Genomic DNA, 15140 nt, shown 5'->3' with positions numbered 1-15140 from the left:
GCACTGCTTTCTCTCAAACGGCTTGCTGTATTGTGGGAGGACAGCATTGTGTGAGGTCTGCATCAAAGCAACAAGTCATTGAATTGCCTGTCTACAGTATTCAGGAATCCTTAATCAGAATGGTGTCATACTGGAATAAACAGGGATCAGACACTAGCAGCACCACATAAATGATAATAGTCTTTTACATGAACTTCCGGGATCCGCTTAATGAAGAATGTGTGTATTACATTGTGCAACACTGTCCACCCTAAGATCTAGAAGTTTAATGTCAAGGTCTCCCCTGATACAAATCTCACTGAGGCACTGGCTACATGACAGAGTGCACTTAATGGAGTAAAGTGACCAATGAAGGACAACAGCATTGAGTTAATCTTTTCAGCTGGAATATTGAGGTAGAATAAAGCATCCATTTATCCATATTTCTGGACCTTTTAATCCAGTTATACAATATAGGGAAGGCAGTAGCCCTATCTCACCAAGTATCGGGGTGAGGCAGGAACCAGCCATGAAGAAGGTGACAGCAAAAGAAAACATGCCCAGTCATTTTAAGGTATTAGAAATGGATAGCAAAAATGCATGATCTAAAACTAATCTCTCTATTATTAAAAAAAAATTAGGTTTAGATTTTCATGTTAAGATCATGGAAGACACTTAAAAGACCCGCGATATGAAAGAGAATGGCCACGGAGTGTCTCGCGGGGACCTTAAACATGAGACTTTGTGCCAAGAGACTGACCCAGGACCGTCTCACGATGACGTAGAACATGAGATTCTTGCAAGACATGCCCTACTTACAACCAATATCAAATAAGACCACGGGACAGCAAAACATTCATTCGTCTAAAGGATTTGAGCACACACAGATCCAGGGTCCCAGCGCATATAAAGTGTATAAGGACAATACGTTATAAATGAAATGCCCACGACTAAGCAAAGAAGAAAGCAGCGCGGAGGAAAGAGACTCAAAAGCATTGGAGAGAAAAATGAGCAAAAAAGAAAAAGAATAATCAAGGTGCAAATTCAGAAAATAAGGAAAGTAATTATTTGCCCAGAACAAGTGGAATTGAAAAAAAGCACGTCCAATCGGGCTCAGAATTAAAAGACAGAGAGTAAAAGACAATATAGAACTTCATAAACGCTGGCGCTATATACATGCAGAACAAGTTAGAGATTATGAAAGCAGTGGAATTCGAAAGGCTAAAAAAAAAAAAAACGGCGCAATACACATGTAGAGAAAGTTAAAGAATATGAAAGTAGGAAAATTAGAAACTATAAAAAAAAAGAAAGTAAAGATCGCAGTAGCGCAAACAAACAGAAATTATTACTCGAAAAAAGGGAAAATAATCACCACGGACCAGGTGTCACTGAAAAAAAAGCTGGACAAAGCGAGGTCAGAAATAAAAGACAAAAAGTAGAAAACAAAGTAAAACGTCATAAAGAGGTTAAAAAACAAGGGGGCCAAACACATACAGAGCAGGTTATAGATAATGAAAACAGTGGAATTCAAAAGACTCAAAAAAAATGTAGGTGCGAAACACATGCAGAACAAGATACAGAATATGAAAGCAGAAAAAAATGAAAAGTGTCATAACAAAGAAAGTAAACATCGCATTAGCGCAAACAATGAGGAATTATTACTCAGAGAAATAACGAAAAGGCGAATAAAGATCGAATATATGGACATAGGTAATATGTCAGAAGTATGTAAATATTGTAAGGCTTTGAAGTTTAAGTCAGAGAATTTCAAAAATGGGGTTTACCTCACATGCATTTATTGGTTACTTTGGAAAAAAAATTATTAACTGCTGATGATGTAGATCGTTTTGTCTGTGCTGAAATTCCACACAGAGAAACCTATCCTGAATTATGGTACAAAGTTATTAAACACATGTCTCACTGACCTCATTTAAAAGATTCAGCATATTGGGACACCAAAGATTCCAAATATTGTTTACAGAAGTTCTGAAATAAAAGTGAAACTAATGAAATAGCAACAATTCAAAGAAAGAAAAAATCTTAAAAGTGTGTATCAGGAAAACCAAACACGGGGGTTGGCAAGCGAAGCGAGCAAAGGGCGAAGCCTCCAAGTAAAGAAAAAAAATCAAAAATGCAGTTTAAGCAAAATGGGAACAAAAAAATTGTACGCAAAAACATAATAGAATGTCATAATAAAAAAGGAACAGCAAAAAGAAACTCAGTGAAGACAATGAGCTGGCACAACATGTGAATGCTCAATGATTGCAATTAAAGTAATTACAGTGCCAAAGCACTAGCAGCAGGGGGTGTGGCAAAAGGCATTGTCAAGCGCAAACAGTGGCAGTGTGATAGCAACTGTTTTACACTGACCACAACCTTGAAATTCTGGAGATTCACAAAATCCTGTCAAATCAAGTGCAATGTGATCTGTGATGAAACCAACTTACTGTTAGGAAAACTTAAATTTGTCTTTGTGTCAAGTCATGCAGCTATGTTATCATCAAATTCCCACTTTTTTGTGCTTGGATTCTATAATATATGTCAGTATGGAGTATTGCTTACATGTAACTGTGATATCACAGGGTTTAGACCCTGTGACCCTACATCTTATGTATTTAAGGACCAGACACATGCTACAATCACACCAGCATTTATATATATAGCAGATTTCCACACAAACAGTGGAGCTCAAAGTGCTTTACAATAATTAAAAGCATGTTGACTAAAGTAATAGTTCGCACTTTGTGAAAATAAAAGAGATACTAATTGGCAGGAGAAAATTAATTTTTTAAGCAATTTAACTTTTGCTCGTTTAGTGTCTTTGAGATTTTTTTACCCTTTTTTAAGTTTTTGATCTTACATCTTTCAGTGTAACAATCTCTGCTTTTGTTTTGACCTGTGAAAGCCCTTGGAGATATCTCTGCCACTTCCTATCAAGAAACTGTTCAGTTCTGACGGACGTGCCAATGTGCCTAACACTTATTGCAATGTGAGGACATTTGCAGCCCAGAAGCTATCCTGGCAGCATGTGCTACAGTGTAAGAACCAAAAAAGGTGACAGTTATGCAGATTTAAATTTAAAATACTGTATTGTATTGACTCTTGTGTAATGAATGGATAACTTTTATGATTGCACTCTAGCACAAGCAAAGTTCATCCAATGAACCACACACAGCATTATAAAGCTGTTTATCTGGGTCTAAATAAATAAGAGCTCCAAATCGCCAGTAAGCAACCAGCTTAAGACCACTTCTCTCATGTTTGATCATTACTGTTTAACAAGCTCATGGCTACATCAGGTAAACTTATGGCTTGTACAAATGTTTGACTAATTTGTGAACAACACTCCTTACATTTTAACATAACAGGTTAGTTCACTCTCACCCAAGGTCATGCATTAGATGAAGAGCCAGCTGACTGTGATATCATGCTAAAGTTCTAAGACTGAAACAATAAAATACAACAGCTTATAAAATGTAGAAATCCCTGAAAACCTCCAAAGTAAATAAACTAAGAGCAGCTTTTGACCCTTTTATGCTATAAGTTTGTCTGTGTTGTCTGTCTTGTGTCCTGTCTTGCACTTTAATATATAAGCAGTTATTTTACTTCTGTAATCTTTGGGTATATAACATAAATCAATTGTATTACTCTGTTTCTTAGACCAGTGTGCTTCAGCTACCGTGATAAACATTAAGTCTGATGGCCAAGAACCCCACCTACAGAAATAGGTGATAAAAATAATAAAAAATTGGGTGTGGTCTCCCCTAGACTTTCTTGTATACTAAGATATGGGGATGGATATTTGAGGAGTAAACCGCAAGAAAATGATTATATTTTTATATTATGTACATTAAAGAACCATCAACAACAAATCAAATCAAATTAATAATATATTGAATAAATCGGACTCTGCAGCTGCATGAATAAAAAAAAAAACACTTCTGGTTAGCGGAAATAGCTCAAAAGTTGATAGAATCTACGTTTCGTACCTAATACTTGTATGCAAAATTTGGTTGACATAACTGAAAGCGTACTCAAGTTATCGTGTTTACATATACACACACACAGAGATAGACACACAGGCATAATTCCAAAAATGGTATTTTCCGACTCAGGAAGGTCTAAAACGTTAAGATTCATCAAAATCTCGAGGTCAGATTTTTGGACAATTACAATACTTTCCTTATACTTCGTATACGAGAAAGTAAAAATAAAGCCTTTGCCTAACCGAATTGTATAATTAATTATTGCCATGGCAAAACCAATAACTGATCAGCAACTACAACAGATTCTTCTCAACATACCATTCAAACAAAAGGCAGAATGTGACAGCCATTTTAATCTGGTATTTAAATGGATTATGGACACATCTATTTATTTTATGGTTCAGAGTTGATTGTATTTTCTGTAGTTTTGTGTGTATCTGACTGATGCTGATATGTGTGGGCTGCTGTAACACAGTTAAATTCTTGGGATTAATACATTTTCTATCTATCTATCTATCTATCTATCTATCTATCTATCTATCTATCTATCTATCTATCTATCTATCTATCTATCTATCTATCTATCTATCTATCTATCAGAATTTTGGCATTAAATTGTTGAGAATTTAATTGTACATTAATTACATACGAATGCATAATCTAGATAAACTGTAACCAGTATAATTACATGTTCACATATGCAGTCTTACAAATTAAACTGTTCTTCTGAGCCCACATGAAGTCATAAACTGTTCTGCTTAGTATCAAGTTAATTTTCTTTTTATCTTACCATTTTTAGTGTTCTCAATGCTTTTGTATAGCACTTGTACTGTTAATATATATATATTTTATTTAATATCACTCTTGCTTTTAAGACCAAACACAAGTTAGCTTTAAGGTGCTATCTATATACATATAAAACAGAATGTCTGTTTGTCTGTTCCCTATACAATCCTATACCCTTTGATCGATCTGGACTAAATTTTGCCAAGCTGCTTTCTAGGACCATATGGACAAGGTAGACTACTTTGGAACCCATAATTTTGAGCATGGGGGTCCCAATACTTGTTTTTTTTTCCTGTGTGCACACCAGTCCCATCTGCTGGATCAGAGCAAGTGAAACATCCGAACAAACTGAAATGACCAAAGCTTAACATTACTTACCCAGGCAACTTCACAAGCTGCTTCTATCTACTGTAATATGAGAAGGAGTATTGTGCGCTTTAGTAGCAGGGTGATGGGCGAGGCTTGATCAAGAGTGGATGTGCAACAGAAAGTAGAATCAAAGGGTTGCAATCGAACTGCTGCTTTGTTGGCTTTTCTTCATAAGTTAAGCACTATGAACTGCCCATCTTAAATTAAGAGGACAAGTCAGACATGATGGTGTTCATGGTTACAACTCAGCAAGATGTTACCGCAATTCTGGAATCCAATCAAACCCAAAAAGAACAAATTCTTGACTCACGAGAGCAGAGATATTGGTAGAGTTGTAGTGTGGATGACGGATAGGACAGCTAGTAATAACAACAGAGTCACCATTTAAAAAACACATCAACCTTTGCTTTCTTTCCTCAACCTATTCTACAAATACTTTGGCTAGTATACTATAAGGTCCACAAGGTTTACTAATCAGAGGTGGCTAATGTCCCTGGGCTACAGTATAAGAGACAAAGAAAAAAACTATCTCCAAGTTAAAAAAATAGAATACAACATGATGTTCATATAACCCTTAATGTTATAAGTGAAAAAGCAAGCTGTTTAACGCCCAAGCAATTATTTCACAAAATACATTTATACTAATTCCACTTCTACTTTCCAGAACTAATAATCAAACATTGTAAATGCTGCATAATGGTTCTATGGTTAGGACAGGGTTGGTTCATACTTTGTGCCTAATGTTGTTGCTATAACATGAATAAGAGGGCTTAAAAATGGATGGAATAAAAACAATAATGTTTAAAAACATCAGCTATTAAAACTATTAAGTAATTGCAGTTGCCAGGCAACTGTAAGTGGTAGGTGTGGCTGCAGACCTTGTGTGTTAAATGTGGCCAGGGACAGGATGATGTCACACCAGCACTTAATTTCTGCAGGGTTTCTAATGTTTGTTTTATCCTGTGGCTTGGACACAGATCACAGATGAATGTGTTTTGGATTCTTTTGTGACTTCTTTCCTAATTGTATCTTGGAGAGTGATGATGAAGCTTTGCCAAATACTTCTATAACAGAAGATGAACTACTTCTAAAAATGAAATTTCTAGATCTACCTTATAAGTAACACTTAATTTGCAATCGAGTCAGTCTTTCAACTCTGCAACGTCTTTCATGGAGGGCATCATACAAAATTTTCTTTGCCTAATATGCATACTACAACAGAGGCAGCTACTTATGAAAATGAAATAGCAGCAAATTAAATGACTTTTTGAAAGCTCCAAAATAAGGATTTGATTGCAGATCACATGTGTTGAATACCTGCCCTCCAGATGGAACATGCCTTAAAATTATAGCTTGAATTTATCAATTTGTTTTAAAACAATACTGTATATTCTTTAAAAAAAAGTACCTCATTTTCAGGTGAGATGAAAGGTTGATTGTAAGCAACACATATTAGGATGAAGACAGAAGCCTAATTTAATCAGCCACCCAGGCACAATGGCCCAGATTTCAAGAAAAGAATCCCCAGCATGATGACAGCATGACAGTTGGAACATAAAATTTCATTAGCCGAGGGCAGCAGCGGATGTCACCAAGTCATAAGCGATCAGCATCATGAGGTTTTCAGTAGGACTGTTACATTAATAGAAAAGATTTGCCAAACTTGCTGAAGCATATGCACAGTGACCTGCTTCACGTGTACAGCTTTATATTCCTAGAAACTTCTTCTGACTTTAATGATAATATACAGGACATCTACTTCTTATTCACCCATCTATATTTTTGTCCTACATATCAGCTATTAAAAAGATAACAAAACGGTACATTATATATTATTTAGAAACATTTAACAAATACTACACAGTGGTTAGTAAGAATTAGGATGATGGTGAGCGCCTATAAAGACCATAGTCCCTATCCTGGAAAGGTTCCTACTGGATGGGCACTATCTGAAGAGGAAGAATGGAGAGCCATAGATCAGGTCAGGTCAGGTCACATTGGAGAGCATGCACTGGTACAGCGCTTTGCAGCACCCACCACACAACGGAAATGAACCTCTGTCTCCTCTGGGAGTGGGCGTCCCCTTGGCCTGGTCCAGCCAATCAGGTCCTCAACAATGAGGATCCTGTAAGCTGGATCACCCTTGGGGAATCGCATCACATGGCTGTAGTGCTGTAACTGACACTCCCTCACAATGCAGGTAATGTGCCTCATTCAGGGTTCCGTGGGCAACTGCTCATTCAACACAAAGTCAAACCAGCGGAACCCAAGGATTCTCCGAAGAGACACAGTACGAAAGGAGTCCAGTCTTAGTCTCAGGTCACTGGATAGCGTCCATGTCTCGCAACCATATAGCAATAACCAGTGTACTGTTATTTACAGTATCTAGCAAAAGAGGGCAGCACTACAACTGTGCAAATCATATATACATTTGCATATATGTATGACATTCTTAGGTGGGGAAAGAACCTATCATGACTGGTTTAGGCACCAGGCAGGTGCCATCCCTGGATAATGTGTTATTCTATCACAGGTGTTAAGCCACAATTCACACAGAAATGGAGAACGTGCAGACTTCATATAGACAATAGCCAGGCATGAGATGGTTTTGGAATGAAAATCAATGCAATCATTTCAGCGTGCATTGTTCATTACTGTTAAGCTACAATACTTAACATGATAATAACTTTGGATGTTCCTCAGAAAAAAAAAGAAATATGTTTGTGAAAAATAAACCTGCCAGAAAAGAGAATAATTTGGTTGCATAGTAGTAGTATTAGTCGTAGTTGTAGTTGTAGAAGTGTCATATGTAGAAAGTACAGTGAAATTCTCACTAACCAACGCGCAACACATTGCCATTCTCTGTTGTCATGATAAATAAGAATTATTAAAAAAAAAAACAAAACAACATTTCTTTGTAATGGTTTTTGACGTAGAGAGAAGCTACTGTTAAAAGGTTGTTTAGATAAAGTTAAATTAATGTGAAGTTTGTTATGATTAAAAAATCACCCTGATGCAATTTTCTAAGATTCATCCAATTCTGAAATCACATATTTTACTTCAGTCTTTCTGTGTGAGCCTAAATAAGTTACCATGAGCACTTGAGGTATTCTCCAGTGCCATGAGAAACAGCAATGATTCAAAATGATCTACTTCCCTGACTTATGTCAAGTCAAGCACACAAAATGTCATGATGGCCTTGTATGAGATTTCAGTGCAAATGAACCAATAAGAAGACAGTTAGGAGATGACTTATATTTAGTCAAACATTTTCACAAACTAGTGTGTGTACAGTTTGTCAGTTTTGTTTTGACAGTGTAGACAATTCTATAGGCAAAAATACAAGTACATCATCACTGGAAAGGCATAGGGAAATAACCCATAAGCATAAGACTTACTCACTGTTGTCCGGTCCAACTGAGGACCCTGTTGCCTAGAATCTTTTCAGGTAGCCCTGGGCACAATGCTTGAAAAAACGTGGAAAGGGTGTCTGTCCATCACACACACAAACACTGGGCTGATTTAAAATGATCAATCACAAATGTGGGAGGAAGACAGAAGTAACCAGAGGAAGCCTCACACATACAGAACGAGGAAGTGTGTTACATAAAGTTGATAATAAAAATATTGTACTGTTCAAGCAAAAGCCATTGTATACCTCACTTCAACATGCATCTCATTTTTGTTGTATTCACATTATTCACTCATCACAAAGATTTAAATTGCATCTATGAAGGTAGAGAAACAGAACAAAGAAGTGTAGAAAGGATCAAGACAGTTAAGGTAAGGCACCAATCAGCCTCAAAATACTTTGCATGGGAAATATGGAGCCCATGCAGGATAAGTCACAACGCTTCTAATCAGTGCTCCCTCTTTACCTAAGGCTGTTTAGTGTTTTAAAGCAAGATTTTGACTGAATAGTGCATTACTTCATCAAATAAGCATAGCTTGAGAAGCAGAAAATCTGTAGTAAAATTTCTAATCTTCTTACAGTTGCTTTTCTGAACGGGTGACAATGCAGACATTTTGAAAAACAGCAATGCAGCCACATCAAGCAATCAATTCAAAGCATAAGTCCTTTTTTTCTATGAAAACATGAAAAGCTTTTAAAAGCTTACTCGGCAACGAAGCTCGATTCTGAAGCAAATCAGGTCTGAGCGGGGCACACCTGTCACAATCAAGAACAGCACCACTGATTTCTTTTTATTCTTCAATGAGCACATTTGTAAAGAAATAAGTGCACCATATGTTTGTGTATGTGTTGGTTTTATTTTTTTTTTTTTACCCAGAGGACAAAGAACGTGGATATTTTTAGAGACAAAAAGCTGCCCTTTTTTAAAAATTACTTGAAAAAAAAATGAAATTTGCTGAAGGCTTTATTTTAAATAAATGTGGAACACAGAGTGGTAGCCTGCGTCATCTCTGTCTTTTGAGTATTTGGGATTTAGACAGTCTTTTCTGCTTCAGGGAACTAAAGAAGGATTTTGAAAAGGCATGAATTTTCTTTTAGAAAGTTTACCTCCTGACTAAATAGCAAATGCTCAGGAGCACAAACATTTACTTGTCTTCTCCCAGTTGTTCCTGCTTTGTATATCTCTCAGGAGCCATCATCACTACATGCCCAAAACACCTCAACTGGCTCTTCTCAATCTACACAAAGTGGTCATCGAAGACTGTAACCTTGATGTGTTCTCCATCAAAAACACTCCACAAAACAATTAGTAAAATTGTTTCATTTTGAGTAACAAAATCCTGGAAAAAAGCTATTGAATCTTTCTGTTCTGCACAATTGACCTCTGCATATAGCAAAGCCCTTCCTGTCAAAGATACATTACAAGTCACAGTGAAACTACAGACCGCAGAGGCAGCTGCTACGGTTCATTCTCAACACAACTGAAGGAACCTGTTGCATTCTCCAAATCCACGTTACTCCTGGTTTGGTCACAGGTGAGCCAGGGACTTAAAGGCATTAAGTGTGTGATGTGGGGCATCATCAGGTCATAGCCATAAAGGTCAGCATCTTACACTTCCTGTTTGTCAATGAATGGATTCCTCAAAAGACCTTTATTTTGTCTTTTCCCCTGGTTTCAAAATTCTTGCTGTACTTTTTGACTGCGATTAACGTTTAATGACTTGGCTTTAGTTACATGCTTCTCTTTCACTTTTTTGATTTTGATCTACCTCACGGTTTCCGGATGATGATTCTTGTTTCACATCCTGAGCTAGTTTGCCTGATCGTGTTTCTTTCTGGTTTTATTGCTTGCTATTTTGTTTTTTTGACATCTCCTAATAATCATCTCCACTTAAAAAGCAGCTGTCTCCTTGTGCAGTCTGTATATTGTGCTTATCTTAATGGCTTTGACCCCTGCTTTTCTTAAGGTTTAGTTTCTGATTTAGGATTTGCTTCTTAAGACAAAACCTATCTGTACTCCATTTTTCTTGACTTGCCTATTTGTGATCCATTTTATAATTATTTATTAAACATGTAATTAAAGAGTAATTTTGTCTTTATTTATGCATGACCACAGATTTTTAATAATTTCCTCTCCTCTATTCTGGGCAGTTTTTGATATTTTGCTATTTAAAAGCCTTAGCCTCATTTTTGGGCTTATGCAGGCCTGAAGGCTGCCTTTGGAGTTTGAGCCTTGGCTGCCCAGGGTGGGACGTGCTTGGTGGGTCCAAACCTGCAAAGAGGGCTGATTTTGCTTTTATTGTGCCTTAAGGCCTGCATTCCTATTTTTTTCATCATTGTGAGGCCAAAATCACAACAATCATAGTGCACCCAGCTTTTCTAAAGTTTGTAATTATATCGAAATTATAGTATTTATTAAATAATATAGGAGATCGAGGACAACATTTTCAATACTTCTTCAAATGAAGCTCTTGTATTGTCATTCATGAAAATTTATTGCATCCCTGAGAATACATGTAGTCACCTTGAGGTTGAAATTAAATGTGGTGAGAGATTTTAGTTAATATGTGAATGTAGAAACCATTGGAAAGCCTAAAATTATATGTGTATAGCTAGGCTTAAGCTTTTTGCAAGGTGAAACATTTTCTATGATTTTAAAAAGTTAACTTTAATATCAAGGTTAAATTAGAAAACAGACAAAACTGGTTCTGGCAAGGGAAACCTAATCTGCTCTTTCCTGGTGTGCTCTCCTAAGATCGTCCTCGATTTATCACCAGTGGGTGGCCATTTTGGTTGGCACCCCAGAGGTATAAAATGCGGCTCCCTAGCGGTGATTAAATTAGAAGAAGCAGATGGATCAAGGACTATAGACAGGACAAGCCTGTGGCGATAAATGGTAACGCAAGCGTGAGCACAACAAATGGAAGCCCCAGACACCTGAATTTCTTTTTTTCATCTCCTTTAGAAGCATTTATTTCTGATGTGGTGTCTATAAAAAAAGACTTATCCTACAGCTCAGTGCTACCCCGGACTTTTAGTCTATATAAGTTGTTTGAATTTATGCCTAACTAAAACTTTAATTAGTCTATAACTCAAACAAAATACATGGTGCCTTTCTATCTTTTATCTTCAAAAGACTGGTAGCCAGTTAGTTTAAAAACCTGTGCATTTTACCAATTCCGAATGATCCTTTACTACTGCTTGCACCCTCATTGCAAATAAACTCTTTTACTTTTGTATGTATCCTTGTCTAGCACTGGTGCCTGTCTTGCACACAATAAGCTCCAGCCCCTGTGACAATGGATTCATACACCGATGGATTAAAGAATACAAATAAACATATTCAAGCAAAGAGAAATGGGAGATTGAAAAACAAAAGACAAGTAATGAGGCTAAGTATAAAAATCAAAATCTGTGCGCTTCAAGGTGAACATCAATAATGCAAATGTACACCAAGCTCAAAGCAAAGTGTCAAATATTGGTGACCCAATCATTTTTACACAAGAGATGACTCAGACAAAAGGCTGCCTCCGGCCGCACAAGACTTATGGAAACCTGCACAGGACATCAGCAACCTTAAAATAAACAAGGGCAGAGGGAAAACTGCAATCTGACCGGTAATCCTTCAAATCCATCTATCCATCCATTATCCAACCCGTTGAATCCGAACACAGGGTCACGGGGGTCTGCCGGAGCCAATTCCAGCCAACACAGGGCACAAGGCAGGAACCAATCCCGGGCAGGGTGCCAACCCACCGCAGCCTTCAAATCCAACAAGGACAAAGAACACTTGCAAGGTCCATTGACCTCTATGACTCCTAGTTTGAAGAAGTGTCTTGGTCCATTTTTTAATTCTTTTTGTGTATGTAAATTGCTTTCTATGAATTTACAGGTAAAACATTTATTTTTTCATTTGTGATGAGCAGGCACTCCAACTCTCAACTAACGAATGTCTAGAAATAACAAAGGAGAGTGTACTCACACATAACAAAGAGGTGCGCTAAACTTGTTGTTTCACTGGGCTTTGCTTAACTGGCCCTACGCTGTCAGCTTAGGTGGTGATCTCACTTAATACTCACCCCATGTATTCCCTGAATACTGCAAAGTGATACCTTCTCCTAGAGTGCACATCCACATTGTGAAAAAGACTGCCTTAAATCATTTTTGTGTCATTAAACAAACTGCAGTAGAATATTGATACTGTTCTTTTCTGCCAAGAGGCTGTGTGTGCAACACCATCCTTGATATCACTTCTTCTACTTGCTATTTTTATTTGCAAGAAGGACCCTGACATCTCATCCAGGGGTACCTATGCCATAAAACAGATTACAGCTGCCCTGAATTCTTCTTGTATAAGCTAGAGCTCCAATGGACACTTGGAATTCATACCCATGACACTTGCAATTGGAAGCACAACAGCTGTGAGATGGATCCTCCCTCTGGTGTCCCACAGCTGGCTGAGCATGTTTTTGAGTTGTTTTTAGTTTGTGCTTGAACATTGCAGGGAGCATATGTACTTATACTTGGTGGGTGCATCAGTTTGTGAGCATAAGCATGTGATGTCATGGACCCAATTTTTTCCTTTTAAGGGAGCTTGGAATCACAAGAGAAACAGCCAGCTTTTCCAATTTATGGAGCCTGACATAATGGCCGTTATTAGCATTCTTGTTCCTATGTTAATTTGCATATTGTTTTCGGTGCTGTAGCTATTTTTCATTTAGCCTTGTTCCTCTGTATTTTTTGTGTGGTTTATTTTTGGATCTCACTCTTTTTCCTGTAACACACCATTACTCTGTGGTGCATAGGAAGCAATTTAATTTAACCACATAGGGTCAAGTGAGCAAAGTAAGCCCTTGCAGGCTCTAAAATAGTTTCTCTGTAATATGTTGCTTTATCAGTCTACCTGTAGGTCTGCTAGAGCTTAACATCTCCCCTTCACAGCTACAATCAAGAGAAATCAATGGCACATACATTTTTGTGCCTTCTAAAACTGTCTTAATTTCATTATCTTTTTTTTTGTCCACTGAATGAGGACACTCCCTTTAGTAATACTATACATGCATTCTGTCAAATCTTTTCAATGTTTTGTAAAGCATAATGCCTGTTTTGCACCAGTTAACACTCTGTCATGCAGCCAGTCTCTACCAAGTCATTAGTTTTCTGGAAATGTTATAAGGGTGAGGATCACATACTATTAGGCCAACCAGCGAACTCCACAATATTTACACTATAAAAAAGTGTATGTGAAGCCATGTGATAGATAGATAGATAGATAGATAGATAGATAGATAGATAGATAGATAGATAGATAGATAGATAGATAGATAGATAGATAGATAGATAGATAGATAGATAGATAGATAGATAGATAGATAGATAGATAGATAGATAGATAGATGTACTGAATCTACTTTATAACCCGTTATTATAGAGTGTACGGTAAAGCAATTTGGAAAACAGTTCTTTGAAGTAGTGAGCAGGAAGTAAAACAGAACATACCGACATCAGGCGTGTCTCCATTTTAGAAAAACACTACAGGGATTATCATTGTTTAATGGCACAAGTCACAGATTTCATCTAACTGAAAGAGAACAATGGTCGGCACTTGCTCAAGTTAACCTGAATTTCAATGGCTTCCCAAACAAATAATTAGAAGAAGAAGAAAACATTCTCGTTAGGGGGTGAGCAACAGTAGAAACCTGATAGAGGAATATGAAAGTACAAGAATACTGCATTGGGAAATGAACACTTTTGAAATGACAACCTCATCAGCAAACAATAAACCATATCCTCTCCTTTGTTCTGCCACACGCACTTCACACCTCTTGTATTTGTACAGTTCCATTCACAGGATGTGATTGTTTTAGTCAGTCCTGAAACTGGTGCCATATTGCTGTACCATACACCTTAAGGGAAGGTGAACATGTAAACTGCTTTCTTCGACTGCAGAGTTCCATCATTAAGTACTTTTGTGAGACATGGCTTGTAATTACTCAGTTTCCTCATATTCATTTGGCTTTCCTTCATGTTATTTATTTTTGGTCATGCGTGGCTGATTCTGACAGTTGATATATTATGTTTTTTCCTATATTCCGGGCTTTATGCATGAACTTGGAACTGCAAGAGTTCCACTCATTCTACCACTTTCACGATCCTCCCTCTCACACAGTGTAATGCGGCTCATCTTCAATATACAGTACACTTATTTACTGTAAAAGTAATTTTTTTTACATGACAATGTGCTAATGTACATCAGAGAGCTTCATCTGTAGTTGAATGTTTATCAGCTAACAACATCGTAATTACAAGGGCCAGTATTAGCTAGTGACAGTTCAGCTAGAGCATAATAACAATGCCTTCCAGGTAGCAGCCACACCTCTGTGGGTACACTACATTAAATGTAATGATACGCTAGATCAAAGAGGAAAATCTAATGACTTGCTGACACGGAATACCCAATATGCCCCGTGTTTTTTTAACTTATTGGCTTTGTTTTGATATGAAATAAATATTTCTTTGTTCACAGACTAGCTATAGTGACAGAATGTAGTGTGTAAGAGCCAATCTTAGAAAGTTAAAGCTTCAAGTTAAACTCATACTAGTGTTTG

General features: G+C 37.1%; 1 protein-coding gene across 3 annotated transcripts in view; it reads right to left on the bottom strand.

Annotated features, from left to right (window-relative positions):
- The window catches only part of frmd4a (FERM domain containing 4A), a 449055-nt gene that overhangs the window by 236717 nt on the left and 197198 nt on the right, over positions 1–15140 (bottom strand). The window lies entirely within an intron of this gene.

Source organism: Erpetoichthys calabaricus, chromosome 1, assembly GCF_900747795.2.
Source record: "Erpetoichthys calabaricus chromosome 1, fErpCal1.3, whole genome shotgun sequence".
NCBI lineage: Eukaryota > Metazoa > Chordata > Cladistia > Polypteriformes > Polypteridae > Erpetoichthys > Erpetoichthys calabaricus.
This window is presented reverse-complemented; position numbering and strand designations above follow the sequence as displayed.